Source organism: Stenella coeruleoalba (assembly GCF_951394435.1).
Source record: "Stenella coeruleoalba genome assembly, chromosome: 2".
Classification (NCBI taxonomy): Eukaryota; Metazoa; Chordata; class Mammalia; order Artiodactyla; family Delphinidae; genus Stenella; species Stenella coeruleoalba.
Window position 1 is genome coordinate 83,294,565 of NC_137147.1, and position 6,000 is coordinate 83,300,564.

The following is a 6,000-nucleotide window of genomic DNA, read 5'->3' on the forward strand; positions in this document are numbered from 1 at the left end:
TCTGCCATCTATAAATTAGTGCTGAGGCTTCTACCCCAAAGGGCTGTTGTGAGAATTAATAACACAGTATAGTTGCTAAACATGAAAATTTCATGGCTCCTGGCAAGCAGTGGATTTGGCTCTGTCTGCCCAACAGCCAACCCAGAGCTGGGCACAGGAGGCAGCTGAGCTGGTGTAATCCATCGTCGTGGAATCTAAGCTACAATGGAGATGCCTGACATTCTTATTCACTCAGGCCTTCAGCTGCAACCTGTCGACTCCTGTTTTACTCTGTTGATAAATGTTCATTTACCCCCTTCAGGACAGCAAGTAATCTCTTGGAATGTGGCAAAGATGTTTAGCCAATGAATGTTTTTAAACTCTACTGGCGCTCCACATTTAATGACAGGCACCATGAAGGATATAAAGAAATGTAAGACATGCTCTCTCCCTTCAGGGAGTTTATAATTTAGTTAGCAGAACAGGATATTACAGGTTAAAAGCCAAGAGAATATCGAGACAAGTAAGTCAAAGGAATCTCAAGGTAAGGCAGATGGAGCAGATATGTTAGGACACTGAAGAAGTGAGGGTCAGCATGGGGTAGGGTGTCCTGGGAGCCATCAGGGCATGGCAGGGATTGGAGCTGGTCTGTATCGGGTAGTTTTCAGCTGCAAAAATCAGAAAATCGAAACTAGCGTAAAAGGTAAGAATATCTGTTATCTCACATAACAGCCTGAACCCAGCAATTCATGGAAGACCCATGTTGTTTCCACCTATTCTGCCATCCTCAGCATGTTGGCTTTTGTCCTCAGGCTGGGTCCCCTTCTAGAACCCAGTTGGCTACCACAGCAAGCTCTACAACTTGGAGCAGCACAAGGAAATTTTTCCCAAAAACTCCCAGCAAACTTGCACTCCTGTCTCAGTTGTCACATGCCTAGGGCCTAAACCAATCCCTGGCAAAAGGAAGGAAATTAGCAAGACTGGTTTAAACTAATCAAGATTCACCCCTAGGGCTGGTGCTGGGGAGGGGCCCTTCCCTGAGCACACAGGAAGGAGAAGAGTATACATCCAAATAAGTTGGGTTTCTTCCAGCAAGTAAGAAGGGACAAGCAAGAAGGGAAGACCATACGAAGTGGTGCCCACCTTCTGCTTCCCAGGCCATCTGCTAACACTGCCATCTTCTCTGGGTCTATCTCCCCGTTGGCCATGACCCTATTACCCTTTCTTCTTGCTTCCCCCAGTTGCCCCAGAAGCCGGGGCACTGTGGGGTGGAAGCATGGGGGACGCTAGACCAGCTTCTCAGGGAACAATCCCTGACTTCCCTCAGTCTATGCCGCGGCCCCTTGGCTTCCTCCCCACCTCCCCTGCCCATCAGCGTACAGGCAGGTTCCGCAGCCCAGCCTGGGCTACCGGAAGGCCTCGTCATTCCCTCTTTGCTTCTAGGCAGAGGGCCAGCGTTGGGCCTTCTGATCAAAGCCAGAGGGACAGTGGCAGGGCAGCAAGGCCGTTGGCCGGCAGCAGTAGTAACTCCTGGGCTTTTCCAATTTGCTTTTGTTGAAGAAGAGTTCCTGGAGAAATTCCCTAATACGCAGCCCGGCAGGCTGTCCTACTCCATGGAGTGTGGTGGAGAGAATTCTGCCAGTCACACTCTCGGCCCTCTGCCAGGAGTCTTCCACACACCTTGCCCCGCTACCAGAATACCCGATTACCCTGGCCTCCCTGCCCCCTCCACACCCACAGGAGGGAGAAGGAGCAGGGCAGGAGGAGAGGCACAGAAGGGGCCCAAGCATCTGACAAGGCCCTGATGCTTCCTTCCCACTGAGGACCACCCCCAGGACTCGATTGGTCACTCTCCCTTTTGCTACCACCACCTTGGAGGGTGGGCGGGTTCTCTGGAGGCATCTGCTCCCTGGGAACCCCACCTGCCCTGTGGGAAGCCATTTGGGAAAACCTCTTGAAGGTGGGGCCCCTGCCTCTTACCTGGAGGCCCAGGGCTGAGGGGCACCTCTGAGGTAATACCAGCCCTGGAACGCAGGACACAGGCCCCAGTGACAATACCTGCCCCTTAATACCAGCCCTTCCCTTCTGGAGCCTGCCCCAGCTTGGGATGGTAGGGGGTGAAGGCAGGCAGACCTGTTCCTCCTCCCTTCCTGGCCCTGCGGCGAGAGATGCTGACGAGTGTGGGCAGGCGGTGACAGGCCCACACAGCCGTCAGAAAGGCCCGTGTGAAGCACCCTCTATACACACAGCACAAGGGGGGGCGGGAAGTGTGGGGAAGAATCTAAAGATCGAGAAAAAGTTGGCAGTAAAAAAGGCATTTTTCCCACACGCTGGAACCCTAGACTTTGTTTCTGAAACTTGTCATTCTTAAGGAAAGCTGGGGAAGCATGCATCTACGAAAATGTGAGGACGTCGCTGTTAGAGGGCCTTTCCAAACCCATCCCCAGACGATTTGCTTAAAGCCATGCGGTGGGACATTTCGGTGTAAGCAGTCAGTCCAACGGAACCTGACTCACCAAAATGGTACAGAGGAGGCAAGTTGCTTTTGAGGCTTTAGGTATATCTCTATTTTCAAAAGCAAAATGGAGAGTAAAGTGAAAGACTTTATTGTAAAAACACCATTTTGGCTGATTCACATGCTGCCACTTCCTGGGAGCCAAGAGTAAAAGGCAGAAATGCCCACAGTGACGGCACCGCTGCTGCCTTGGACTAAATTACAGATACGTCACACTCGGGGCTTGACCTAGAACGGGCTGCATGGGCCGCAAAGGGAACAACGGGCCTGTGAGGAGGAAAGCAGAGTTGCAGTCCCGACTCTGCCTCTAATTTCCTCTGTGGCTTTGCTGAGTCACTTAATCTCTGGGGGCTGCAGTTTTCTCACCTGCAGAAGGCGGGGCAGGGCTGATGATTCTAGAATTCCTTTCAGCCATGATTCACTGTATTCCAAGTAAGGGTGACCAGAGCACAGAACCGCTTCATGCATTCACTCATTCAACAAAGTTTGCAAAGGCATCTACTATGTACCGGGCACCATGCTGGGTTTCCTGCCCTCGAGAACGCAGCCTGCTGGGATTAGCAGAGGTGACTCTGCTGGGATAAGGAAGGGCACAGGGCATACCACTGGCCCAAGAACACAGGCATCTGGCCAACTGCCTTCTACAACAGGCAGCCAAGCCTTTGCAGGATTTCTTCCATTGGCTGGCAGATCCCCCTTTTCTACAACCTGTGAGGAAAGGGATCTAGGTTGGCAGGTGTCCTCACCAAATCAGGAAGCCATGCAACATGATGGTAGAGGAACAAGTTCCAGCCTGTGCAGGCATCAGCTTTCAGAAGTCCCTGAAGACAAGACTAACAGAATCGACAATGATAGATTATCATGGTCAGGAATTTTAGAGGATGAGAAAATGTAGCCAAGACCCATGGCGACCCTTGGCTGGTTTTTGGCCTCCAGCACCCTAATCTTCTTCCCCACCTCATGTGGGTAATGGGAACATTTGACCAGGCTACCCTCCCCTCTGCCAGGCCAGAGGTGGACACGTGACCTGAGCCTCCAACCAGACTCCCCCTGCTCTTGGACCAGGTGCCAAGGGGCATCAGGTGGAGCGCGTGGTGGGAGCACCTTCCGTCCAGGTGGGGGAAGCGTGGAGACTCTGGAGTTAGGTCCGATGGCCAGAGACCTCAGGGCTGCCCGGCTTCTGTCCTGGACTTGATTCTCCAGACTTATCAGTGCTGGGAGTTAGTTACCTGATGGCTGTCAAAAAATCCCTTTCCTGCTCAAGATGGCTGGTCATTAGAAAACCTAACTGAGTTTTTATGATTAATGCCACATGGTCCAATGCTGTGCAGCTCAATCAAAATGTCTGTGTGTGCAGCCTGAGACTGTTACATGGGAGGTGACTGGAGTCATGGTTTGGAAGATGGACCTGCTGCTGTTTGGTGCGTGGATAAGAATGAGTGACAAAACGAGCACAGCCATGAAGCTGAAAGCTGAGAACATTGATGTTTTCTGAGCTCTCAGGATGAGCAGTTCCTATGCCAGGAGCTTCGTTCATTTATTTCCCACAACCCTGTAGGCAGGTGAAATCATCCCCATTTTATGGATGAGGAAATTGAGGTCCAGGTGATTAAATAACACGCTAAAGGTCACTCAGCTGATGAACGGTAAAGCTGGGATGTGAACTCAGGAGGAAAAACTCAGAACCTGGGCTTTTAACCAAATACCACGTTGTTTCCCTATGGAAGAAAATCCATGAAAGAGTTTTCAAAATTAACGCGAAGAGCTTAGTGCCGCCTTGGGCTGGGGGGTGAGAAGCGTCAAGGGGAACGGTGGGTTTCCATCTTCAGCAGCAGTGGGCACTGGGGCGGGAACTGGCGGGTCAGGGTGGTGCCTCCACTGGGGCAGCTGTGACTTGGGCTCTGGAGTGAGCATTTCCAGGTTGACGGTCAAAGCCATGGAGAGGATGGTGTTCCAGCGGGAGTGTGGGCAAGTGTAGGGGAGAGGAGCAGGGGCCGAGACTGGGCTTGGGCACTGGGAGAAGAAAAGGAGCCAGTGAGGGGACAGGTGGGTCCAGGGACCGGGAGGGCACTGTAGAAGGCTGAGCTCTGCCTGGCCCCTGGGGAGCTCAAGTTCTCACCTGCAAAGGCCCCTGTTTCTGATCAGGGTCTGGGAAACAAAGGGTCCCTGCCGACCCCGGAAGCCGGTGCCCATGCTGCCCGCCACCCCCTGCGTGCCGCTGTCTCACCCTTCACAGCAAAACCAGCCGAGACCCCTAAAGGCAAGCTCAGCCAGCTGTGGCTGGGCAGCCAGGTCCCAACCCCGAATTCTGAATCCTACATCTCTGGGAGTGGGGAGCCTGGGAGGTCTGGCTTCCCAGGGGCTGAGGGAGGCTTGCACTGAGCTGGGCAGGCAGCCCTTCCCCCCACCTCCCCCTCAGTAAAGGAAGGCAGGAAAAAAACGTGTTTTTATAAATAGCTCCAGCCCCAGCTGATTTGTAAATTCAGTGGGCTTTTTGTGTCAATGACATCACCCTCCTCCCCATGGCAACCTCCGACGATATCAAAATTGCCAAGCAACGTTGAAGCAGCTCGGCGCCCCAAACGAGAGCGGGTTGATGCCTGAGGATTTAATGGAGAAATCCCAAAGTGAGCCGAGGTGTTCCGTGGAGGAGGCGTGCGTGGCTGGGGCGGAGGCCAGAGCCCGCCAGTGCCGCTTGCCAGGAGCCCTGGGCCAGCTGGGGCTCCTTGGCCATGCTCCCTTTGACAGCCTGCTGCCGGCAGCAGGGGGAAGGACATCGCTCCCCGCCTGATGTGCCAGGAGCCAGGAGCAGCCATCCAGGTGACTAAGCCGGCCCACGGGCACTGAGTCACCGCTGGCCTGGAGGTTTCTTCCTTCCCTTTTGCATCTGATTATTTTGGGAACTGGAAACTTGGAGCTGCACCTGAGTCCCGCCCCTTCTAGCCCTCCCCTCCCTACCTGGGGCTCCAAGGAAGATGGGACCTGCCACGAGTCTGCCGCCACCCGCTAAGGATATGGAAGACGCTGTGGGGGCCTGAGGGGCCGGGGAGAGATGTCAGCCGGCAAAGTGCAACGGCAGATATGGTGATGAGGCTGCCTGTCCTCTGGAGGTGTCGGGAGAAGGGGAGTCTGGTCCATGCTGACTGGCGTCCTCCGGGCCGGCTTTGAACTCACCTCCTAAGGGATATTTCTGTAAATGAGCAGCTCCTAGGGTCCGAGTGGCATTTGGAGAACGAGGCTGGATTGGCTTAGGCTGGCCTGGGCAGGTAGGTGGCTGTGCGCCGGGTGCGGCCCCATGTGTGTGTGAGAGGAGCAGGTGTGTGTGTGAGAGCGGGCCGCAGGGGAGCTGGCAGAGACTGGGGATGAGGGATTTAGCAGCAGTTCATCCTGACTGATGCTGGGCCCGCCCAGGCCCCAAGATGGGTGCTGTGGAAAAGGACACCAGGTGCCTGGCCTGAGCAGGTGCGGAGCAGCTCCAGCTCCGACAGACCCAGGCCCCACTGAGT